At 42.5% G+C, this 26,520-nt stretch overlaps 1 long non-coding RNA gene across 6 annotated transcripts; it reads left to right on the top strand.

Moving 5' to 3' along the window:
* The first annotated feature begins 11,663 nt into the window (after nt 1–11,663).
* LOC146386366 (uncharacterized) lies at nt 11,664–16,751 on the top strand. 6 transcript variants are annotated; one of them, XR_014800207.1, is made up of 6 exons: nt 11,664–11,806; nt 12,104–12,183; nt 14,028–14,800; nt 15,299–15,419; nt 15,886–16,007; nt 16,150–16,751. It is a non-coding gene; the product is annotated as an uncharacterized LOC146386366 (long non-coding RNA). The 6 variants fall into 6 exon arrangements; XR_014800208.1 differs by lacking the exon at nt 11,664–11,806 and having other exon boundaries at nt 11,923–12,183; nt 15,672–16,007; XR_014800209.1 differs by lacking the exon at nt 11,664–11,806 and having other exon boundaries at nt 11,924–12,183; nt 14,033–14,800.
* The last annotated feature ends 9,769 nt before the right edge of the window (nt 16,752–26,520 follow it).

Below are 26,520 nucleotides of genomic sequence, written 5' to 3'. Positions count from 1 at the left end.
AGGGCCTGTGGTGCTGGCTGAGGCCATCCACATTGCACTAGGGCCTGTGATGCTAGCTTATACCATCCACATTACACCAGGGCCATTGCTTCCTGGGAGTCCATCTTCACCACACCAGGGCGTGTGCTGCTCGTTGATGCCATCCACATTACACCAGGATGTGTGCTGCTGACCAATACCATCCATATTTCACCAGGGCCAGTGTTGTTAGATGAGGCCATCCACATTACAACAGGGCCTCTGCTACTGGCTGAGGCCAACTACATTTCACCAGGGTGTATGTTGCCAGCTGAGGCCATCTACATTTCACCAGGGCCTGTGTTCATGGCTGAGGCCAACAACATTTCGCCAGGGCCTTTGTTGCTGGCTGATCCCATCCACAATACACAAAGGCCTGTGCTACTTGCTGATGCCATCCACATTACACCAGGGCCAGTGCTCCCTGTGAGGCCATCTTCACCACACCAGGGCCTGTGCTGTTGGCTGAGGCCATCCACATTACACCAGGGACTGTGATGCCGGCTTCTACCATACACATTACACCAGGGCCAGTGCTCCCTGTGAGGCCATCTTCACCACACCAGGGCCTGTGGTGCTGGCTGATACAATCCACATACACAAGGGCCTGTGCTACTCGTTGATACCATCCACATTTCACCAGGGCTTGTGTTGCTGGCTGATACGATCCACAATACACAAGGGCCTGTGCTAATGGCTGAGGACATTCACATTACACCAGGGCCTGTGGTGTTGGCCAATACCATCCACATTTCACCAGGGCCTGTGCTTCTGTCTGAGGCCATTCAAATTACACCAGGGTGTGTGGTGCTGACCAATACCATCCATATTTCTCCAGGGACAGTGTTGTTAGATGAGGCCATCCACATTACAACAGGGCCTGTTCTACTGGCTGAGGACATTTACATTTCACCAGGGCCTGTGTTCATGGCTGAGGCCAACTACATTTGACCAGGGCCTGTGTTGGTTGCTGATCCCTTCCACAACATACAAAGGCCTGTGCTACTGGCTGATGCAATCCACATTGCACCAGGGCCCGTGCTCCCTGTGAGGCCATATTCACCACACCAGGGCCTGTGCTGCTTGCTGATACCATCCACATTTCACCAGGGCCTGCGTTGCTGGCTCATGCCATCCACATTACACCAGGGCCTGTGCTACTCGTTGATGCCATCCACATTACACCAGGGCATGTGGTGCTGTCCGAAACAATCCCCAATACACAAGGGCCTGTGATACTGGCTGATGCCATCCACATTACACCAAGGCCAGTGGTGTTGGCTGAGGACATTCATATTACACCTGGGCCTTTGGTGCTGGCTGATTCCATCCACATTACACCACGGCCAGTGCTTCCTGTGAGGCCATCATCACCACACCAGGGCCTGTGGTGCTGGCTGAGGCCATCCACATTGCACTAGGGCCTGTGACGCTAGCTTATACCATCCACATTACACCAGGGCCATTGCTTCCTGGGAATCCATCTTCACCACACCAGGGCGTGTGCTGCTCGTTGATGCCATCCACATTACACCAGGGCCTGCATTGCTGGCTCATGCCATCCACATTACACCAGGGCCATTGCTACTCGTTGATGCCATCCACATTACACCAGGGCATGTGGTGCTGTCCGAAACAATCCCCAATACACAATTCAATTCAATTCAATTCAATTCAATTCAATTCAATTCAATTCAATTCAATTCAATTCAATTCAATTCAATTTTCAATTCAATTTTATTTATATAGCGCGAAATCACAACAAAAGTCGCCTCAAGGCGCTTCATAGATACAGAGAAAAACCCAACAATCATATGACCCCCTATGAGCAAGCACTTTGGCGACAGTGGGAAGGAAAAACTCCCTTTTAACAGGAAGAAACCTCCGGCAGAACCAGGGTGTGGGAGGGGCGGCCATCTGCTGCGACCGGTTGGGGTGAGAGAAGGAAGACAGGATAAAAGACATGCTGTGGAAGAGAGACAGAGGTTAATAACAGATATGATTCAATGCAGAGAGGTCTATTAATACATAGTGAGTGAGAAAGGTGACTGGAAAGGAAAAACTCAATGCATCATGGGAATCCCCCGGCAGCCTACGTCTATTGCAGCATAACTAAGGGAGGATTCAGGGTCACCTGGTCCAGCCCTAACTATATGCTTTAGCAAAAAGGAAAGTTTTAAGCCTAATCTTAAAAGTAGAGATAGTTTCTGTCTCCCGAATCCAAACTGGAAGCTGGTTCCACAGAAGAGGGGCCTGAAAACTGAAGGCTCTGCCTCCCATTCTACTTTTAAATACTCTAGGAACAACAAGTAGGCCTGCAGAGCGAGAGCGAAGTGCTCTAATAGGGTGATATGGTACTACAAGGTCATTAAGATAAGATGGGGCCTGATTATTTAAGACCTTGTATGTGAGGAGCAGGATTTTGAATTCAATTCTGGACTTAACAGGAAGCCAATGAAGGGAAGCCAAAACAGGAGAAATATGCTCTCTCCTTCTAGTCCCTGTCAGTACTCTTGCTGCAGCATTTTGGATTAGCTGAAGGCTTTTCAGTGAGTTTTTTGGACATCCTGATAATAATGAATTACAGTAGTCCAGCCTGGAAGTAATAAATGCATGAACTAGTTTTTCAGCGTCACTCTGAGACAGGATATTTCTAATTTTAGAGATGTTGCGCAAATGGAAGAAAGCAGTCTTACATATTTGTTTAATATGTGCGTTGAAGGACATGTCCTGGTCAAAAATGACTCCAAGGTTCCTCACAGCGTTACTGGAGGCCAAGGTAATGCCATCCAGAGTATGAATCTGGTTAGATACCATATTTCTAAGATTTTCAGGGCCGAGTACAATAACCTCAGTTTTATCTGAATTAAGAAGCAGAAAGTTAGCGGCCATCCAGGTCTTTATGTCTTTAAGACATTCCTGCAGTTTAACTCATTGGTGTGTGTTATCTGGCTTCATGGACAGATAGAGCTGGGTGTCATCTGCATAGCAGTGAAAATGTATGCTATGTCTTCTAATGATGCTGCCTAAGGGAAGCATGTATAATGTAAACAGAATTGGTCCTAGCACTGAACCCTGTGGAACTCCATAATTAACCTCAGTGTGTGAAGAGGACTCTCCATTTACATGCACAAATTGGAGTCTATTAGATAGATATGATACAAACCACTGCAGTGCAGTACCTGTAATACCTACAGCATGTTCTAATCACTCTAATAGGATATTATGGTCAACAGTATCGAACGCTGCACTGAGGTCTAGCAGGACAAGCACAGAGATGAGTCCACTGTCAGAGGCCATAAGAAGATCATTTGTAACCTTCACTAAAGCTGTTTCTGTGCTGTGATGAGCTCTGAAACCTGACTGAAACTCTTCAAATAAACCATTCCTCTGCAGATGATCTGTTAGCTGTTTGACAACTACTCTTTCAAGGATTTTTGATATGAAAGGAAGGTTGGAGATTGGCCTATAATTAGCTAAGACTGCTGGGTCTAGAGATGGCTTTTTGAGTAAAGGTTTAACCACAGCCAGCTTGAAGGCCTGTGGTACATAGCCGACCATTAGAGATAGGTTGATCATATTTAAGATCAAAGAATTAATCAATGGCAGGACTTCTTTGAGCAGTTTTGTAGGAATGGGGTCTAAAAGACACATTGATGGTTTGGAGGAAGTAATTATTGAAGTTAACTCAGAAAGATCAATTGGAGAAAAAGAGTCTAACTTAACATCAATGGTACTAAGAGTAGCTGTAGATAATATTACATCTGTGGGATGATTACTGGTAATTTTTTCTCTAATGATAAAAATTTTATTTGTGAAGAAGTTCATGAAGTCATTACTAGTTAACGTTAAAGGGATGGTTGGCTCAACAGAGCTCTGACTGTTTGTCAGCCTGGCTACAGTGCTGAAGAGAAACCTGGGGTTGTTCTTATTTTCTTCAATCAGTGATGAATAGTAAGATGTTCTGGCTTTGCGGAGGGCTTTCTTATAAAGCAGCAAACTATTTCTCCAGGCTAAATGATGATCCTCTAAATTGTGACACGCCATTTCCTCTCCAGATTACGAGTCATCTGCTTTAGGGTACGTGTTTGAGAATTATACCACGGAGTCAGCTACTTCTGATTAGAGACCTTAGTTTTCACTGGAGCTACAGTATCCAGAGTCGTACGTAGTGAGGAGGTGAAATTATTAACAAGATAATCGACCTCTGTTGGGGTAGCGTTCAGATAGCTGCTCTGCTCTGTGTTGGTACAGGGCATTGAAGATGATAACAGTGGGTGGATTATATTCTTAAACTTAGTTACAGCGCTTTCAGAAAGACATCTACTTTGATAAAATCTACTCTCCACCGCTGTGTAATCAATTATTGTAAATGTAAATGTTATCAGGAAATGATCAGACAGGAGAGGGTTTTCAGGAAACACTGTTAAATGTTCAGTTTCTATGCCATATGTTAAAACAAGATCTAGAGTGTGATTAAAGTGGTGGGTGGGTTCTTTTACATTTTGAGAGAAGCCAATTGAGTCTAATAACAGATTAAATGCCATGTTGAGGCTGTCATTTTTAGCATCTACATGAATGTTAAAATCACCCACAATAATTATTTTATCTGAGCTGAGAACTAAATCAGATATAAAGTCTGAGAAATCAGAGAGAAACTCTGTGTAAGGCCCAGGTGGACGATAGATGATAACAAGTAAGACTGTTTTCTGAGTTTTACAGCTGAGGTGGACGAGGCTAAGCATCAGGCTTTCAAATGAATTAAAAGTCTGTCCGGGTCTTTGGTTGATTGACAGGCTGGTGTGAAAAATTGCTGCCACACCGCCCCCTCGGCCTGTGCTTCGAGGTTTCTGGTACTTAGAATGACTCGGGGGTGTTGATTCATTTAAACTAACATAATCTTCCTGCTGCAACCAGGTTTCTGTAAGGCAGAGTAAATCAATTTGTTGATCAATTATTAAGTCATGTACTAACAGAGACTTGGAGGAGAGAGACCTAATATTTAATAATCCACATTTCACTGTTTTACTCTTTGGTTCAGATGTGGATACTGTACTGTTCTTTCTTTGTAATTGTTTATGTTTAAGTTGTTTGTTGCTGGTTTTTAGTTTGTTTTTTGTCTTTTTGGAAGCTGACACAGTCTCTATGGAGATGGGTTTTTGGGGGGGTAGCAGGAGGAGAGAAGCTGCAGAGAGGCGTGTAAGACTGCAACTCTGCTTCCTGGTCCTAACTCTGGATAGTCATATTTTGGGGGGTTTAATAAATTTGTCCATATTTCTAGAAATGAGAGCTGCTCCATCCAAAGTGGGATGGATGCCGTCTCTCCTAACAAGACCAGGTTTCCTCCAGAAGGTTTGCCAATTATCTATGAAGCCCACATCGTTTCTGGGACACCACTCAGACAGCCAGCAATTTAAGGAGAACATGCGGCTAAACATGTCACTCCTGGTCTGATTGGGGAGGGGACCAGAGAAAACTACAGAGTCCGACATTGTTTTAGCAAAGTTGCACATCGATTCAATATTGATTTTAGTGACCTCCGATTGGCGTAACCGGGTGTCATTACTGCCGACGTGAATTATGATTTTACTGAATTTACGTTTACCCTTAGCCAGCAGTTTTAAATTTCCTTCAATGTCGCCTGCTCTGGCCCCTGGAAGACAATTGACTATGGTTGCCGGTGTCTCTAGCTTCACATGTCTGAGAACAGAATCACCAATTACCAGAGTTTGACCCCCGGCGGGTGTGTCACACAAGGGCCCGTGATACTGGCTGATGCCATCCACATTACACCACAGCCAGTGCTTCCTGTGAGGCCATCATCACCACACCAGGGCCTGTGGTGCTGGCTGAGGCCGTCCACATTGCAATAGGGCCTGTGATGCTAGCTTATACCATCCACATTACACCAGGGCCATTGCTTCCTGGGAATCCATCTTCACCACACCAGGGCGTGTGCTGCTCGTTGATGCCATCCACATTACACCAGGGCCTGCGTTGCTGGCTCATGCCATCCACATTACACCAGGGCCTGCGTTGCTGGCTCATGCCATCCACATTACACCAGGGCATGTGGTGCTGTCCGAAACAATCCCCAATACACAAAGGCCCGTGATGCTGGCTGATGCCATCCACATTACACCAAGGCCAGTGGTGTTGGCTGAGGACATTCACATTACACCTGGGCCTGTGGTGCTGGCTTATTCCATCCACATTACACCACGGCCAGTGCTTCCTGTGAGGCCATCATCACCACACCAGGGCCTGTGGTGCTGGCTGAGGCCATCCACATTGCACTAGGGCCTGTGATGCTAGCTTATACTATCCACATTACACCAGGGCCATTGCTTCCTGGGAGTCAATCATCACCACACCAGGGCCTGTGATGCTAGCTTATACCATCCACATTACACCAGGGCCATTGCTTCCTGGGAATCCATCTTCACCACACCAGGGCGTGTGCTGCTCGTTGATGCCATCCACATTACACCAGGGCCTGCGTTGCTGGCTCATGCCATCCACATTACACCAGGGCCTGTGCTACTCGTTGATGCCATCCACATTACACCAGGGCATGTGGTGCTGTCCGAAACAATCCCCAATACACAAGGGCCCGTGATACTGGCTGATGCCATCCACATTACACCAAGGCCAGTGGTGTTGGCTGAGGACATTCACATTACACCTGGGCCTGTGGTGCTGGCTTATTCCATCCACATTACACCACAGCCAGTGCTTCCTGTGAGGCCATCATCACCACACCAGGGCCTGTGGTGCTGGCTGAGGCCATCCACATTGCACTAGGGCCTGTGATGCTAGCTTATACTATCCACATTACACCAGGGCCATTGCTTCCTGGGAGTCCATCTTCACCACACCAGGGCGTGTCTGCTCGTTGATGCCATCCACATTACACCAGGGTGTGTGTTGCTGACCAATACCATCCATATTTCACCAGGGCCAGTGTTGTTAGATGAGGCCATCCACATTACAACAGGGCCTCTGCTACTGGCTGAGGCCAACTACATTTCACCAGGGTGTATGTTGCCAGCTGAGGCCATCTACATTTCACCAGGGCCTGTGTTCATGGCTGAGGCCAACAACATTTGTTGCTGGCTGATCCCATCCACAATACACAAAGGCCTGTGCTACTTGCTGATGCCATCCACATTACACCAGGGCCAGTGCTCCCTGTGAGGCCATCTTCACCACACCAGGGCCTGTGCTGTTGGCTGAGTCCATCCACATTACACCAGGGACTGTGATGCCGGCTTCTACCATACACATTACACCAGGGACAGTGCTTCCTGTGAGGTCATCTTCACCCAACCAGGGCCTCTGCTGCTTGTTGATGCCATCCACATTAGGGCCTATGTTGCTGGCCGATATCATCCACATTTCACCAGGGCCAGTGGTGTTAGCTAAGGTCATCCACATTACACCAGGGTGTGTGGTGCTGACCAATACCATCCATGTTTCACCAGGGCCAGTGTTGTTAGATGAGGCCATCCACATTACAACAGGACCTGTGCTACTGGCTGAGGCCATCCACATCCACATTACACCACAGCCAGTGCTTCCTGTGAGGCCATCATCACCACACCAGGGCCTGTGGTGCTGGCTGATCCCATCCACATTGCACTAGGGCCTGTGATGCTAGCTTATACTATCCACATTACACCAGGGCCATTGCTTCCTGGGAGTCAATCTTCACCACACCAGGGCCTGTGCTGCTGGCTGATACAATCCACATACACAAGGGCCTGTGCTACTCGTTGATACCATCCACATTTTACCAGGGCCTGCGTTGCTGGCTTTTGCCTGCGCGTGTGTCACAAAGTCTTTGTTCTGCCTGCGTGTCACAAAGTCTTTTTCCTGCGCGCGTGTCACAAAGTCTTTGTTCTGCCTGCGTGTCACAAATTCTTTGTTCTGCCTGTGTGTCACAAAGTCTTTTTTCTCGCGCGCGTGTCACAAAGTCTTTGTTCTGCCTGCGTGTCACAAATTCTTTGTTCTGCCTGCGTGTCACAAAGACTTTTTCCCACGCGCGTGTCACAAAGTCTTTGTTCTGCCTGCGTGTCACAAAGTCTTTTTCTCGCGCGCGTGTCACAAAAACTTTGTTCTGCCTGCGTGTCACAAATTCTTTGTTCTGCCTGCGTGTCACAAATTCTTTGTTCTGCCTGTGTGTCACAAAGTCTTTTTCTTGCGCGCGTGTCACAAATTCTTTGTTCTGCCTGCGTGTCACAAAGTCTTTGTTCTGCCTGTGTGTCACAAAGTCTTTTTCTCGCGCGCATGTCACAAAGTCTTTGTTCTGCCTGCGTGTCACAAATTCTTTGTTCTGCCTGCGTGTCACAAAGTCTTTTTCTCGCGCGCGTGTCACAAAGTCTTTGTTCTGCCTGCGTGTCACAAATTCTTTGTTCTGCCTGCGTGTCACAAAGACTTTTTCCCACGCGCATGTCACAAAGTCTTTGTTCTGCCTGCGTGTCACAAAGACTTTTTCCCACGCGCGTGTCACAAAGTCTTTGTTCTGCCTGCGTGTCACAAATTCTTTGTTCTGCCTGCGTGTCACAAAGTCTTTGTTCTACCTGCGTGTCACAAAGTCTTTTTCTCGCGCGCATGTCACAAAGTCTTTGTTCTGCCTGCGTGTCACAAATTCTTTGTTCTGCCTACGTGTCACAAAGTCTTTTTCCCACGCGCGTGTCACAAAGTCTTTGTTCTGCCTGCGTGTCACAAAGTCTTTTTCCTGCGCGCGTGTCACAAAGTCTTTGTTCTGCCTGCGTGTCACAAATTCTTTGTTCTGCCTGTGTGTCACAAAGTCTGTTTCTCGCGCGCGTGTCACAAAGTCTTTGTTCTGCCTGCGTGTCACAAATTCTTTGTTCTGCCTGCGTGTCACAAAGACTTTTTCCCACGCGCGTGTCACAAAGTCTTTGTTCTGCCTGCGTGTCACAAAGTCTTTTTCTCGCGCGCATGTCACAAAGTCTTTGTTCTGCCTGCGTGTCACAAAGTCTTTTTTTCTCCCTGCGTCTCACAAATTCTTTGTTCTGCCTGCGTGTCACAAAGTCTTTTTCCTGCGCGCGTGTCACAAAGTCTTTCTTCTGCCTGCGTGTCACAAAGTCTTTGTTCTGCCTGCGTGTCACAAAGTCTTTTTCCCGCGCGCGTGTCACAAAGTCTTTGTTCTGCCTGCGTGTCAAAAAGTCTTTGTTCTGCCTGCGTGTCACAAAGTCTTTTTCCCGCGTGCGTGTCACAAAGTCTTAGTTCTGCCTGCGTGTCAAAAAAGTCTTTGTTCTGCCTGCGTGTCACAAAGTCTTTGTTCTGCCTGCGTGTCACAAAGTCTTTGTTCTGCCTGCGTGTCACAAAGTCTTTTTTGCGCGCGCGTGTCACAAAGTCTTTGTTCTGCCTGCGTGTCACAAAGTCTTTGTTCTGCCTGCGTGTCACAAAGTCTTTGTTCTGCCTGCGTGTCACAAAGTCTTTGTTCTGCCTGCGTGTCACAAAGTCTTTTTCCCGCGCGCGTGTCACAAGCTCTTTTTTCTGCCTGCGTGTCACAAAGTCTTTGTTCTGCCTGCGTGTCACAAAGTCTTTGTTCTTCCTGCGTGTCACAAAGTCTTTGTTCTCCCTGCGTGTCACAAAGTCTTTTTCCCGCGCGCGTGTCACAAAGTCTTTGTTCTGCCTGCGTGTCACAAAGTCTTTTTCCCGCGCGCGTGTCACAAAGTCTTTGTTCGGCCTACGTGTCAAAAAGTCTTTGTTTTGCCTGCGTGTCACAAAGTCTTTTTCCCGCGTGCGTGTCACAAACTCTTTCTTCTACCTGCGTGTCACAAAGTCTTTGTTCTGCCTGCGTGTCACAAAGTCTTTTTCCCGCACGCGTGTCACAAAGTCTTTGTTCTGCCTGCGTGTCACAAACTCTTTTTTCTGCCTGCGTGTCACAAAGTCTTTGTTCTGCCTGCGTGTCACAAAGTCTTTGTTCCGCCTGCGTGTCACAAAGTCTTTTTCCCGCGCGCGTGTCACAAAGTCTTTGTTCTGCCTGCGTGTCACAAAGTCTTTTTCCCGCGTGCGTGTCACAAAGTCTTTGTTCTGCCTGCGTGTCACAAAGTCTTTGTTCTGCCTGCGTGTCACAAAGTCTTTTTCGCGCGCGCGTGTCACAAAGTCTTTGTTCTGCCTGCGTGTCAGAAAGTCTTTTTCCCGCACGCGTGTCACAAAGTCTTTGTTCTGCCTGCGTGTCACAAACTATTTTTTCTGCCTGCGTGTCACAAAGTCTTTGTTCTGCCTGCGTGTCACAAAGTCTTTTTCCCGCGTGCGTGTCACAAAGTCTTTGTTCTGCCTGCGTGTCACAAAGTCTTTTTCGCGCGCGCGTGTCACAAAGTCTTTGTTCTGCCTGCGTGTCAGAAAGTCTTTTTCCCGCACGCGTGTCACAAAGTCTTTGTTCTGCCTGCGTGTCACAAACTATTTTTTCTGCCTGCGTGTCACAAAGTCTTTGTTCTGCCTGCATGTCAAAAAGTCTTTGTTTTGCCTGCGTGTCACAAAGTCTTTTTCCCCGCGCGCGTCACAAAGTCTTTGTTCTGCCTGCGTGTCACAAAGTCTTTTTCCCGCGTGCGTGTCACAAAGTCTTTGTTCTGCCTGCGTGTCACAAAGTCTTTGTTCTGCCTGCATGTCACAAAGTCTTTTTCCCGCGTGCGTGTCACAAAGTCTTTGTTCTGCCTGCGTGTCACAAAGTCTTTTTCCCGCGCGCGTGTCACAAAGTCTTTGTTCTGCCTGCGTGTCAAAAAGTCTTTGTTCTGCTTGCGTGTCACAAAGTCTTTGTTCTGCCTGCGTGTCACAAAGTCTTTTTCCCGCGCGCGTGTCACAAAGTCTTTGTTCTGCCTGCGTGTCAAAAAGTCTTTGTTTTGCCTGCGTGTCAGAAAGTCTTTTTCCCGCGCGCGTGTCACAAAGTCTTTGTTCTGCCTGCGTGTCACAAAGTCTTTGTTCTGCCTGCGTGTCACAAAGTCTTTGTTCTGCCTGCGTGTCACAAAGTCTTTTTCGCACGCGCGTGTCACAAAGTCTTTGTTCTGCCTGAGTGTCACAAAGTCTTTTTCCCGCGCGCGTGTCACAAAGTCTTTGTTCTGCCTGCGTGTCAAAAAGTCTTTGTTTTGCCTGCGTGTCAGAAAGTCTTTTTCCCGCGTGCGTGTCACAAAGTCTTTGTTCTGCCTGCGTGTCACAAAGTCTTTGTTCTGCCTGCGTGTCACAAAGTCTTTGTTCTGCCTGCGTGTCACAAAGTCTTTTTCGCACGCGCGTGTCACAAAGTCTTTGTTCTGCCTGCGTGTCACAAAGTCTTTTTCCCGCACGCGTGTCACAAAGTCTTTGTTCTGCCTGCGTGTCACAAACTCTTTTTTCTGCCTGCGTGTCACAAAGTCTTTGTTCTTCCTGCGTGTCACAAAGTCTTTGTTCCGCCTGCGTGTCACAAAGTCTTTTTTTCGCGCGCATGTCACAAAGTCTTTGTTCTGCCTGCGTGTCAAAAAGTCTTTGTTCTGCCTGCGTGTCACAAAGTCTTTTTCCCGCACGCATGTCACAAAGTCTTTTTCCCGCGTGCGTGTCACAAAGTCTTTGTTCTGCCTGCGTGTCACAAAGTCTTTTTCCCGCACGCTGTCACAAAGTCTTTGTTGATGACATCCCAACACGTTCTCACTCCCAACTCGTCAAACGTGTGATGCATGGTCAGGCTCCCTCTGCTTCACTTATGGACGCGCAGGGTACCCCCCTCGCGTCGGGAATTGACGTGAAGGGTCCTCCGATTGAAGAGATTGCCGCGGAAGTGCCTGTTGTTGGTATATTTAGACATTTTCCAAATCACAATGTAGTGACGTATACTGAACACAATAAATTATATAATGTAAACAACTACCTGAAAAATAGGTAGAACGATACTTTTGTATCGTTTATTGCATTTATGGAGGGAGTGATGTATGCTGGGTAATGGCACAGCTAGCGACTGGGTGACTTTATTCACCCGCTTCGGCTGTTATCAGTCCATACAATGGGCGTTATTAGCACAAATCTGTCCCATAGATATGGGCCATCTCCTGCTAAATTGTTCAGAAGGTTGTTATCATCCATCCAGATGGAGGATCACTAACAGGAGCGTGGGAAGACTCCAGAATCCACTCTGGCTGGAATCCGGTGGATATGCAGTGTGTACAGGTAAGACCATTTAAACGGACAGCATTTATAGAATGACTATTAAAAGTCAGCGAGTGTCAGTAATGTTAATGTGGTTATCTTAGTAATACACAGAGTGCTAATATAACAGCTTTAAGATGCATTTGTAGATATTATTACGTGTTTTACCGTCTTTATTGGTGCTAGCTTAAAGTTACGGTGTAAACGTTAGCTTATATTGGAGGAAAGCTGTTACTGTTTAAACGATGTTAGCACAGAAATATTAGCTTCTGTCATGACTGATGAAGTTACTAGTTAATAAAGTTTTCAGTAAAGTGTTTAATCGCAGCCACAGATTGACAGCAAATATCTCGATTAGCTTCAGTGCATCTATAATACATATGTGCAAGTTTCAGTGCTTCGTTTAAACTGTATGATACTTATACTGACCCAGGGTCAGTGTAAAATACAATCCTAGCTGTGTGAACAAAGCCTGGCTCCTTTAATCCTGCATGACAAACCTCAGGATGCAGGTTATTATTACTCTTTCCTGCTGGCACACCTGTCACACCTGAGAGTCAGCTAGAAACTTACAGTGACGTGGACATCATGCAAAGACCGCCAGACTCTGTAATACTGCAAATGATCAGTGACTCAGGTTATCATTAAACTTTAAACAGTACCTCTGTGTCTCTGTGTGTGTGCTGAACATTTAGGATTGAGTCAGGCTGCATCAGCTGAAGCTGTTATTTGTATATATCAGTATTTTTTATTCAGGTGTGGGGAAAATACGTAAGACTGCAGTGAAGCGATGCACCAGATTAATCCCTGGCCAAAGGTATCGTACTTAAATCAGACTACTGATCCAGCCACATCAGCCTTTTGTGAGGTCTGTTTAAAGGTGACTAAAAGTGAACTGCAGGTTCCTGAGAGGTGGACTGTGAGCACAGAAACACATGTTCATACATACAGCTGCAGCAAACTTACATTAATTTTTAATAGATTTGTTACTCTGATGTCTGTCTCTGTGTTAGTCCTCTGACAGACTGGTGACCTGTCCAGGTGTGCTCTACCTATGACTACTGGGACAGGCTCTAGCCTTTTTAATAGAAATTTTCTGTTATTCTCATTTAAAGTATTTAAGTGCTTATGCATATGCTTAGTTGTGACACTGTTATAGACTGTTCAGTGAAAGTTTCTAAAACTAGATGAACTTACTTCAGCGTCAGCAGTTTGAGAAAACAACTCCCTTTACAGGTGCTGATAAGGCCAAGGGCACAAAACAGCTTAACCATTGATCCGTTAGGTTTCATAGCGAGACACGTGAAGTGTGGTAGGATCAGTTTGTAACTTCCTCCCTCTTCCTTGGAATGCATAAAGGAGTAGGAGCACAACTTCTGCGGCAGCGCTGACATGACTGAACTGTGATGTTTGATGTGTGTTGGCGCAGTAATAAATAGCTTGATCACAGCTCTTTCTGTGTTGCAGACTTTATTTAAAAAATTCCACGACACCCCCCACCCTCCCACTGTGAACCTGAATTGAATATTCAGAAGACATTTGTTTAAATAGTTCTACAAATCTGAGCTGTTGGTGTGTCCTTGGATTGTGTGGTAATAATATTAGAGCCTGCAATCTTTCTTACTGAATCTCTACTATGAGTCATGTTACCTGAGATTAATTCTATGTTTACCTGTCAGCCTGGACAAATGTGCTGTGTGAAGGAAATTAAATTAAATCAGATCTGAACTGCGTACATTTAAGGAAGCTGTTCATATTTAATTGAAATATGAACCAGTGATTTTTTTGATTGCTGATTCCAAGAGAGTCTTTGTGGAAATCCTGTTTGGCTTTTTGTTATTTTAATTCTCTTCTCTGTTTTCCAGAACAGTTCTCCACAGTCGCTGTCCACATGGGTCAGTGGGACCAAGAAGCACTCTGCTAATGTGTGGACTCTGACCAGCAACATCCAGCAAGACCCAGACAGCGTTTTCTATCTCCCAGCTGGAGTTTTTTGTTTGTCTGTGACTGGAGAGTCAGATTTTTGTTGAGCTTCACACTTGCAGAGTTAAGTCAGTTTGCAGAGATCCCTCCCACCCTGGCTTTTATGTCCTAGATTTCTTATCTGAAAGAGTAATATTTCAGTGGCTGCTGCTTATACCACAGGTTAATACACTCTACTGATCCCTGATAGGAGAATCATCAATTTTGGCAACAAAGAAGCCTGGTGGATGTTTGTTTACAGTCTGATGATGGGACATCATGCTCTGCATCTTCAAAGTTTGCCTCCTCATTATTATTCATACCCAGTAATGTGAAGTATGCTCATATCTACTATAACTGAACCAACCTGGTGCTCTTCATTTATGGAGGCTGTTGAGTCTGAATGTTGGATGTTGTGTATCTCGTGTTCTCTGGGCTTTGTTGTCCTCAGTCTTTTCGCAGGACCAGAAAACAAAACCAGGAGGCGCGTAAATGTTTCTTCTCCATGATGTTTCTTCAAATGTTTCTTCTGGATGATGATAAGACTGTGACACGGGATGCCACCTTTGGTCTTGTGATGAAGCAAAGCTCAGGAAGAAGTGTGATTAAATGGTACCCACATGTGTGCTGCTGAGAAGGATGTACAGGGGCACCTGCAGCCAAATCCAAGCTTCAGGTTAGTTGTAGTTGCAGAACGCTATAGGACTGAGACAGCTGAGGCATCAAATGTTTGATTAAACGGATGAAAAAGAGAAGTTTCTTCCCTATAATTATCACTTCTTAAAATCTGTAGCAACTTCAAGTCTGTCAGCGTGCTGAGCATGCTCAGAATGTGACAATATATTTTTGTTCAATATTTAATTTCTTTCAGTTGCAATTGTTAAATGAAAAAAAAATAAAAATATATTCTTATAATTTAGCAAACTAATTTATCAAAAAAAAATATACACATATCTGTATTAGTTTTAATAAATTAATTTGACACCTGTATTGAAAATACCATATTGTATTCATACAGAATCAGTATGGTATCTTTGTCTGTCTGCTCACTGATTGCTGAAACTAAGAGCTAGTTTGATCTGTTTAGATCTAAAGTATCCAAAGTTGAGCTCTGATGTTTCTTCACCCTTGTGTGTGTGATATGTAATTCCTACATGCTTGCAGAGCAGAGCAGCAGTTTGTGCTCACAGATGGTGACGGTGTGGAGAGACGGTGGTGTTTCCTCAGAAGAACCAGCAGAGTCACTTGCTGACTGATGTTCGTCTGCACTGCACAGAGGAAATCAACTGACCAAGGTTTGTCCAGTGACGTGTTATGAAATGTATATTTGTTTTATGCTTACAGTTATGTTTTTCTTCACAGAGGCTCTGCAGAGGTTAGACAAAGCAGAGAAAACATGTGCTTTACATTTTACTGTGATTTATTGAGATATTTGTTGCCTGATGTTCAGCAGGAATGGAGAAATAGAATCAAAGGGAGATGTTTTTGATGTTTTTGTAATGATGTAAGTAAATCTTCAATATTATTTATTTGCTTGGTTACATTAGGAGTGTTTCTGAGTGAGAGGGAGAGGAGTCATCATCCAGGTAAAGTGACGTAGATCAGTGGATACACTTGTCTCCCCTTTAAAGGAGACAATCCAAGTCATCCTTAAATGTTAGTGCTTTCAAATACACAAACATTTTTAAAGGACAAAAATGAACATCCAACTTTGACTGTAATACAAAATAAATCTTTGCATGTGTGTTTTCAAACTCTCAGATGGGCAGCATATCAGTCTTGGACTGTCTAACTTGCCGGAGCAGCACTGAATGACCACCACACATGAGCATGTTCCTGCAACATTCAGCATCTGATCCTTCATCTGTGTGCTTCTGCTTTTGGTAAGTAGAGTTACCCAACTCCAGTAACTCTAAACACATGCCATCCATTTCTAACGGCCTGGTTACTTCCTGTCAGTTACTTTAGAAACCATGTGGTCACCTGACCTAACACTGTTTCTTCTTCTTCCCCTTAATGTTCAAGTGTCACATGTCAAACAGCTGGAGAGGAAACTACACCAGTGTACTGGGATGTTTCACCAACACGTGCCAGATGCTGTTCCTTCATGGTGACATCACCAGAGACAGCCCCACCCACCTCAGGACCTCGCCATTGATCATGATGATTATAATGATGACAGCGAGCGGAACTAAGACTGTAAAAATCCACGACCAGAATTTTTCTTTCTAATTATTAATGAATACTGAGAGCCTCTTTCTGTGTTTTGTCTGTTTTGGGGTTGTTGTTTTTTACCTCATTTGTTACTAACAAAGTTCACCAAACTCACACAGTTTACATTCTGTATGTTTCCATCTTTACCAGCCACACTCTAACTGCATTTAAGAAAATAATCCTTAGAAATCGTCGTTTTTCTCTTTTGCAATTGATGATAATTCAGTGAATATACTGCGCTGCTTCCTTTTATTGCGTCACACATTGCTTTAAGTTTTTCAGTGTCCAGTTAGTTTTTACTGCTGTTTGAATTCTCTGTATGTTTGACCCTGTAGACTGTTTGATGGACTGCTTGTCTTCCTGTTTGTTACCGCCGCCTGTTTTTTAATAAAGATTTGGATTTCTGACTTTAACACAGCCTCTGCGTGTCCTCCCTTTGTGTCCTCTTCCTCTGTGAATGTGTTGCATGTGTCACAGATTCATTTTATTAACAGCTTTCCCACAGTGAGTTGCATCAGCATTCATTCACAGCACATTTCAGAAGGATTCAGATTAATACAGTGATCTTACAGTCAGAATTATCCTGACAGACTGCCACTGTAAATTATCTTTCATCAGGTAAATTTTAAAGTTCAGTATTTCAAAGCAGGAGTTATGAAGAATCATACTGGCATTAGGACTAATAATATGTACTTACAAAGTCAAAGTTTTTTAATTATGCTAGAATATTGGAAGACAATCAACTTTTAGTGTTTTCCGCATATTAATTATTCTGAAATAGAGACGGTGACCCTAACTGTACAGAAGCACTAAACAACTGACAATCTAACAGACATCATTGGCCCGAGCCGTCATGCACAGTGAGTCTGATCCTTTGCTGTGAGAGTCTGACAAGCATGTTTCTGGTCAGTTTGGAAGAAATAATATCACAATGTTGATCTTTCTTTCCAATATTCCTTCTCTTTTACAACATAAACTGTGATCAAAGGTACTTATGTTCACAGCGTGTAATAATACTGACAGTCCAGGGCATTGTGGTCTGTTGAGCTAGGGTTAGGGTTAGCAATTCAGACATATGTAATCAATATTAAACGTCTCTGACGTGGGCCACTGTCCGCAGTGTTGGGAAATCCATACCAGGCTGGAACGAGTCAAGGTAGGTGAGCATCCACGAGAAGACACAGCAGATGCATCCTACTAATACTGACAGGACCAGGAGACTCCAGAAACCGAGCATCTTCTCTTCAGTGCCATCCTCTCCTGTCACCCTCTCTGCCCGCAGCTCTTTGAGTATGGGGTAGATAAGGGCGCAGAGAAACCCTTATTACTAATTTGTATTATAATTCAATTTTCATTAAATATTCATATTCAGTATTGGTCCTTTTATAGTAATAACCATGTATCCACCCAGACTCATGGTGGGGCAGGGCTCTGTCCTGGGATGCTTGAGTACAAGGTAATGTACACCCTGACCAGGTATCCAGTCTGTCAGAATTGTTTTCAATATTTGGTTCAAAAACATGAGTGACAACAAAAATCCAACTAGGATTCTTGCATATGATGAATGAAGTCTGTCTTTGACTGTATTGTCCAGCTGATCCATCAAACCCCCAGCAGGTGAACCTTATTCATGACATAACACGGCAACAATGTAAAAAATTAAACAGCAACAGTATAAATGTAAAGTGCATTCTAAACTCCTCTTCAATAAATCATATGCAAAGAGTCATTCAGGACTGTAAAACGTGAACTACAGAACCCAGAGTCTTCATCATTAAATCTCTGGTTGCTTCATTTTTCTATCCTATATCAGATACTTTAAGGTTAGGTTAGGTAAACTTGCATTCTCATGGTGAGGCAAAGTGCTTTATGTGTGTGTGTGCGTGTCATGAACGGCTATAAAAGGCCTATAATTAAAGAACAAAGCGGGGTTTGAGTTCGAGTTGCGGCAGACTGTCACTACTTGTAAATGGAACGCAGCCTTCCTACGGCGGACAGCTAATAACAGGAATCGGACGCGGTCCACCCAAGTCCACAGCAACCACCATAGCAACCGCCTAGCATGACCTTAAAAACATATTCTGTCTTCATAACTATCAAAAACGTGAAATGATTTGCAAAGTGTTTAAGTGTTACAGCTGCAGAGAGCTATGGCGGTATCTTTGGAAGCTGTTTACATAGCTAATAATATACGATGTAACCATGGAGACAGTCAGTCACGTGAGCTAGCGGTGCATGTTTACTACAGTGAATAAGGTGACTGCGTGCACAGCGTCCACACGCTGCAGAGGGTAAAGACATTACTTCAATATTGTTTTATATTGATATATATTTGCCTTCTGTTGACCATCACCTCAGGTTCACCATTACAGTTTCAGCATACAGATGCACACTGTCTAAATATGAACACATTCAAAACTCATGTCTCAGAAATAAGCACAGCTGTTCATGTTTGTTATTAGAGTTTTATTTGTAAGAAAATTATGAACTTCATATTGTGCATCAAATAAAAGAACATTTCACAACTCTGAGTCAACAGAAACAGGTAACAGAAATGTCTCTAATGTAGACTTGTACAGTGTAGTGTAAGCATTAAAAGATCATAAAGGAAACACTAACATTCATGTGAAACTAATTGTAATAAAAAATGAACAGGTGGTTTATAGATGTAAAAGAAAGAATCTGAAAACAACACTTTTTTGGTCTAAGTGATCAAAGTAGAAAACAGAACTGATGTTCAAGAACAAACCGTAGCTGCACTAATATTACACATCTCCATTGTTGTGGTGAACAGACATGTTGCTTTTAAAACCACATGCAGTGTGTGACCATGACTGTTCACTGAGACCATGAACGCCACTTCGCTTAAGCATTCTTCTTCTTCTTGCCATTAAAATGGAAGCAGAAGGAGCACGAGGTGCTTTGATCTACTGAAAGGAAAAAGCAGAACATCTGAGCTGAAAGCAGTCAGCTGAAATCATTAAGACAGGAACAATCATTCAATGCAGTGTCTCACGTATCTTAGCCTGTTACAATTGTTGATACAAGCTAAATACGGTTAACACACAGTGTCAGGGAGCTCCAGTGTGGGAACTTGTGGCTTTAGGTTTGTAGTCATTTAACTTTCATCCATTCATTCATTTAATTCAGGAGGAAGAAATGCCAGGTTGGTGCAGGCTGGTTACATGCATTTGGTCCCATGCTATCTTTAACTAAATGACTTGGTTCACTTTATGGCTGGGCTGTATGTGGGGTTATATCATGTTATTTGGGCAGGAGTACCTGTCCCCTGTTAGACTTAGAAAGTTTGTCCATAAGTAGAGTTTCTAACTCTTCTAGCACATCTGTGGCTGACAGCTTTGCTCTTTTTACCCCACTGGTTGTGAGTGTGTAAATACCACTAGTACCACTAGGGTTGCAGTTAACTTGGGAGGAAGGGGTGGGTCTGCCAGGACTAGATGTATAACAATTATCTGGGATACATAAATTTCATAATGCATGCATATATCTCTATAAACCTGGCCTGAGGGCTGCCATTTTTACATTCAGTTATTTCTCTGTTGGAACTAAATAATGAATGTGTTACAGTTAAAGTGAAACACTGATCAGTGTAAATGGCTCATTGGGACACAGAAACCTTTAAATTAAACCCTATCACCTGATATCGAGTGTCAAACAATATCAAAGCTGTAAAAGCTGTTTACAGTCAGAATTTATAAAACTATGATTGTAAATAAATTCAAACAAGTGAGCTTTTCTCTTTGTGCTGAATATCAACACTGTGATTTCTTAGACTGTAAGCTTTACTTTAGCGCAACCACTTGTAGAAGCCGTCACTCCAAATGTCTTTTGATAACAAGAAAAAAACACCTTTTCAGTCCACGGCCTGAAGTTCTTCTCTGACATCTTCTGCCATCGGCTTTGTCTGCTGGTTTGAAGACAATAGACCACAAAAAAGATGATTTAGTGACTTTGTCTGCATCATGCAGCTCAAATGTGTCGTGTAACGATGTTGAATAGCCGTTGTTATCCCTCTGCTGTGTCAGTAGGATTGTACTGTACAGCATCTCATTGATATGTGAGGAATGCTAATGTAACACGATAACAGACTTACATCATTAAAATATAAAGGGCAGGAGATATTTAGATATTTTTATATTTATATTACAGTTTATAACTGACAGATATTACTAAATAGATAGAATTTACTAAATAGCTGGATGAACATGAAAAATATGTCTATAATAACAAATGACAATGAGAGCCAGTAGAATTAATTCAACTGGACACTCAAAAGACGTCCTTAAATGCTCTTTAAGTGGCAGAACAGATGAACAAACAGTTAATCGCTTACTTGAGATGAAATCTGCTAAGCTACTTTGAAAACAGCTTCTAACTGGTTCCTCCTTTAACAGGATGACTGCTCAGGGGTAAGGCCATCATGCAGTCCAGCAATCTTTATGGTTCTGCTTTGATTCACCAGGAACTATTAGGGAAACCTTCCAGCGCCTCCTGTGAAAGACACAGGGATAAACACAAACATTTATTAACATGTTCCACAGTCTTCCAGCTTGATTTTCTCATCCTGTGGACAACAACGTACAGAGATGCAGGTTTATTGTTGACTTTTGTAAGGTTTCTTTACTGAACATATCCAGCTGCAGCTCCACTGTGATCCTGAACTGGATAAGCACTGAAGAAAATGTGTCAATAAATGCACATACATCAACTTACTATATTTATCCAAACAGACGGGACCAATAATGCTTCACTGAGTTAGAGACTTTAACAGTCTCTTCTATGTAAGAATGTCTCGTGCTGATATACCAGCAAACTTGACAACAAAGGTTTTTCAGACTGCATGTAGCTGTCCTCTATGTCAGCTCACACATTTACATTCATGTCACACTTATTTCTGCTTTCCCATTTTATAATTATTACTTATATTTTGATTAGATACCTTGAGTTTGTAAATGATCAGATTACATAATTGGAATACAATGTATCCAATTCAAGGTCGCGGGAGGATGAAGCCTATCCCAGCTGATACAGGACAAAGACAGGCTGCCAGTTTATTGCAGGGCTAACACAATATGTGTAACAGAAAATCCACTTAAATGTTTGATATTTCTTATAATAATCATAATTATGACTATTATTTAAAGGTTTCTTTATAAATACATTTTGATTTTTTTATAACCCCTAAAATATAAACCTGAGCTGTTTCAGATTCTGACCTCTGACCTCAGTGACCTGGCTGTGTCCTCACTGCAGCTCCCTCTTGGAAGTACGTCTGCTTCTTGTCTTCCCCCAGTGATGACCGCCTGCCCTTAATATCACGTGCTGTACCTGAGGAACAAAAAAGGACAAACACTTGCCTTCATTTAAGAAGTACATTCATACAGAGGTAATCTATGGAAACACACTAGTTCACCCTTTGGGAGGAATCAGTTCCTGTGAAACATTTCTGTAAATGAACATCATGTGGAGAATGAATGAAATGAGTTCTTCAGGTGACTCAGCAGATCCACACTGACAAATGAAACTTCTGTGGAAGAAGAATCTGGACTTTTTTGATTTCCAATCTAGTTAAACTATTAAGCATCTTTGCTCTTCTGAAATCTGTGTTAAACAACAACAAACATAAATTAGTAACAAAAATACAGCTGAGTAGAGGCTTTACAAACCACCAGCAGCCATAATGCTAAATTTTAATCTTCAAATGTTTCTGAGCCGTCTTCAACCTGCTTTTAACACATTAAAGTCCCACAGTCAATGCAGCCTGACTCAATCCTAGATGTTCAGCATACACACAGAGACACAGAGGTACTGTTTAAAGTTTAGTGTTAACCTGAGTCACTGATCATTTGCAGTATTACAGAGTCTGGCGGTCTTTGCATGATGTCCACGTCACTGTAAGTTTCTAGCTGACTCTCAGGTGTGACAGGTGTGCCAGCAGGAAAGAGTAATAATAACCTGCATCCTGAGGTTTGTCATGCAGGATTAAAGGAGCCAGGCTTTGTTCACACAGCTAGGATTGTATTTTACACTGACCCTGGGTCAGTATAAGTATCATACAGTTTAAACGAAGCACTGAAACTTGCACATATGTATTATAGATGCACTGAAGCTAATCGAGATATTTGCTGTCAATCTGTGGCTGCGATTAAACACTTTACTGAAAACTTTATTAACTAGTAACTTCATCAGTCATGACAGAAGCTAATATTTCTGTGCTAACATCGTTTAAACAGTAACAGCTTTCCTCCAATATAAGCTAACGTTTACACCGTAACTTTAGGCTAGCACCATAAAGACGGTAAAACACGTAATAATATCTACAAATGCATCTTAAAGCTGTTATATTAGCACTCGGTGTATTACTAAGATAACCACATTAACATTACTGACACTCGCTGACTTTTAATAGTCATTCTATAAATGCTGTCCGTTTAAATGGTCTTACCTGTACACACTGCATATCCACCGGATTCCAGCCAGAGTGGATTCTGGAGTCTTCCACGCTCCTGTTAGTGATCCTCCATCTGGATGGATGATAACAACCTTCTGAACAATTTAGCAGGAGATGGCCCATATCTATGGGACTGATTTGTGCTAATAACGCCCATTGTATGGACTGATAACAGCCGAAGCGGGTGAATAAAGTCACCCAGTCGCTAGCTGTGCCATTACCCAGCATACATCACTCCCTCCATAAATGCAATAAACGATAGAAAAGTATCGTTCTACCTGTTTTTCAGGTAGTTGTTTACATTATATAATTTATTGTGTTCAGTACACAGTAACGCACTGTCTTGGCGAATTATAGCGTTTTTGTACAACTTCATATAAATAGCTGTAACTTTTGATAGAAGACTCAGACACACATATTTCTGGCTTTATCTTATACAATTCAACATCCCCGTGCTGGGCAAACAGGTTTTGCAGCTGTTTGAGCTAAGATTTTCAAGTTATTCACATAATGAAAACCTATACTTTGTTTCGGGCGAGTTCCCCATTCAAATGCATGTAAATCGTAAGAAACGCACTGTCTTGAGGAAATAAAGCGTTTTTGTACAACTTCATATAAATAGCTGTAACTTTTGATAGAAGACTCAGACACACATATTTCTGGCTTTATCTTATACAATTCAACATCCCCGTGCTGGGCAAACAGGTTTTGCAGCTGTTTGAGCTAAGATTTTCAAGTTATTCACATAATGAAAACCTATACTTTGTTTCGGGCGAGTTCCCCATTCAAATGCATGTAAATCGTAAGAAACGCACTGTCTTGACGAAATAAAGCGTTTTTGTACAACTTTATATAAATAGCTGTAACTTTTCATAGAAGACTCAGACACACATATTTCTGGCTTTATCTTATACAATTCAACATCCCCGTGCTGGGCAAACAGGTTTTGCAGCTGTTTGAGCTAAGATTTTCAAGTTATTCACATAATGAAAACCTATACTTTGTTTCGGGCGAGTTCCCCATTCAAATGCATGTAAATCGTAAGAAACGCACTGTCTTGAGGAAATAAAGCGTTTTTGTACAACTTCATATAAATAGCTGTAACTTTTGATAGAAGACTCAGACACACATATTTCTGGCTTTATCTTATACAATTCAACATCCCCGTGCTGTGCAAACAGGGTTTCGCAGCTGTTTGAGCTAAGATTTTCAAGTTATTCACATAATGAAAACCTATACTTTGTTTCGGGCGAGTTCCCCATTCAAATGCATGTAGTCGTCAGAAACGCACTGTCTTGAGGAAATAAAGCGTTTTTGTACAACTTTATATAAATAGCTGTAACTTTTGATAGAAGACTCAGACACACATATTTCTGGCTTTATCTTATACAATTCAACATCCCCGTGCTGGGCAATTAGGTTTTGCAGCTGTTTGAGCTAAGATTTTCAAGTTATTCACATAATGAAAACCTATACTTTGTTTCGGGCGAGTTCCCCATTCAAATGCATGTAAATCGTAAGAAACGCACTGTCTTGAGGAAATAAAGCGTTTTTGTACAACTTCATATAAATAGCTGTAACTTTTGATAGAAGACTCAGACACACATATTTCTGGCTTTATCTTATACAATTCAACATCCCCGTGCTGGGCAATTAGGTTTTGCAGCTGTTTGAGCTAAGATTTTCAAGTTATTCACATAATGAAAACCTATACTTTGTTTCGGGCGAGTTCCCCATTCAAATGCATGTAAATCGTAAGAAACGCACTGTCTTGAGGAAATAAAGCGTTTTTGTACAACTTCATATAAATAGCTGTAACTTTTGATAGAAGACTCAGACACACATATTTCTGGCTTTATCTTATACAATTCAACATCCCCGTGCTGGGCAAACAGGTTTTGCAGCTGTTTGAGCTAAGATTTTCAAGTTATTCACATAATGAAAACCTATACTTTGTTTCGGGCGAGTTCCCCATTCAAATGCATGTAAATCGTAAGAAACGCACTGTCTTGAGGAAATAAAGCGTTTTTGTACAACTTCATATAAATAGCTGTAACTTTTGATAGAAGACTCAGACACACATATTTCTGGCTTTATCTTATACAATTCAACATCCCCGTGCTGGCCAATTAGGTTTTGCAAATGTTTGAGCTAAGATTTTCAAGTTATTCACATAATGAAAACCTATACTTTGTTTCGGGCGAGTTCCCCATTCAAATGCATGTAAATCGTCAGAAACTCACTGTCTTGAGGAAATAAAGCGTTTTTGTACAACTTCATATAAATAGCTGTAACTTTTGATAGAAGACTCAGACACACATATTTCTGGCTTTATCTTATACAATTCAACATCCCCGTGCTGGGCAATTAGGTTTTGCAGCTGTTTGAGCTAAGATTTTCAAGTTATTCACATAATGAAAACCTATACTTTGTTTCGGGCGAGTTCCCCATTCAAATGCATGTAAATCGTAAGAAACGCACTGTCTTGACGAAATAAAGCGTTTTTGTACAACTTCATATAAATAGCTGTAACTTTTGATAGAAGACTCAGACACACATATTTCTGGCTTTATCTTATACAATTCAACATCCCCGTGCTGGGCAATTAGGTTTTGCAGCTGTTTGAGCTAAGATTTTCAAGTTATTCACATAATGAAAACCTATACTTTGTTTCGGGCGAGTTCCCCATTCAAATGCATGTAAATCGTAAGAAACGCACTGTCTTGACGAAATAAAGCGTTTTTGTACAACTTCATATAAATAGCTGTAACTTTTGATAGAAGACTCAGACACACATATTTCTGGCTTTATCTTATACAATTCAACATTCCCGTGCTGGGCAAACAGGTTTTGCAGCTGTTTGAGCTAAGATTTTCAAGTTATTCACATAATGAAAACCTATACTTTGTTTCGGGCGAGTTCCCCATTCAAATGCATGTAAATCGTAAGAAACACACTGTCTTGACGAAATAAAGCGTTTTTGTACAACTTCATATAAATAGCTGTAACTTTTGATAGAAGACTCAGACACACATATTTCTGGCTTTATCTTATACAATTCAACATCCCCGTGCTGGGCAAACAGGTTTCGCAGCTGTTTGAGCTAAGATTTTCAAGTTATTTACATAATGAAAACCTATACTTTGTTTCGGGCGAGTTCCCCATTCAAATGCATGTAAATCGTAAGAAACGCACTGTCTTGACGAAATAAAGCGTTTTTGTACAACTTCATATAAATAGCTGTAACTTTTGATAGAAGACTCAGACACACATATTTCTGGCTTTATCTTATACAATTCAACATCCCCGTGCTGGGCAATTAGGTTTTGCAGCTGTTTGAGCTAAGATTTTCAAGTTATTCACATAATGAAAACCTATACTTTGTTTCGGGCGAGTTCCCCATTCAAATGCATGTAAATCGTCAGAAATGCACTGTCTTGACGAAATAAAGCGTTTTTGTACAACTTCATATAAATAGCTGTAACTTTTCATAGAAGACTCAGACACACATATTTCTGGCTTTATCTTATACAATTCAACATCCCCGTGCTGGGCAATTAGGTTTTGCAGCTGTTTGAGCTAAGATTTTCAAGTTATTCACATAATGAAAACCTATACTTTGTTTCGGGCGAGTTCCCCATTCAAATGCATGTAAATCGTAAGAAACGCACTGTCTTGAGGAAATAAAGCGTTTTTGTACAACTTCATAT

This window comes from Perissodus microlepis, chromosome 5, assembly GCF_051167445.1.
Source record: "Perissodus microlepis isolate ML-2025 ecotype Zambia chromosome 5, ASM5116744v1, whole genome shotgun sequence".
In the NCBI taxonomy this organism is placed as follows: Eukaryota; Metazoa; Chordata; class Actinopteri; order Cichliformes; family Cichlidae; genus Perissodus; species Perissodus microlepis.
Note: the sequence above shows the minus strand (reverse complement) of the source record. Positions and strands in the feature narration are given on the sequence as shown.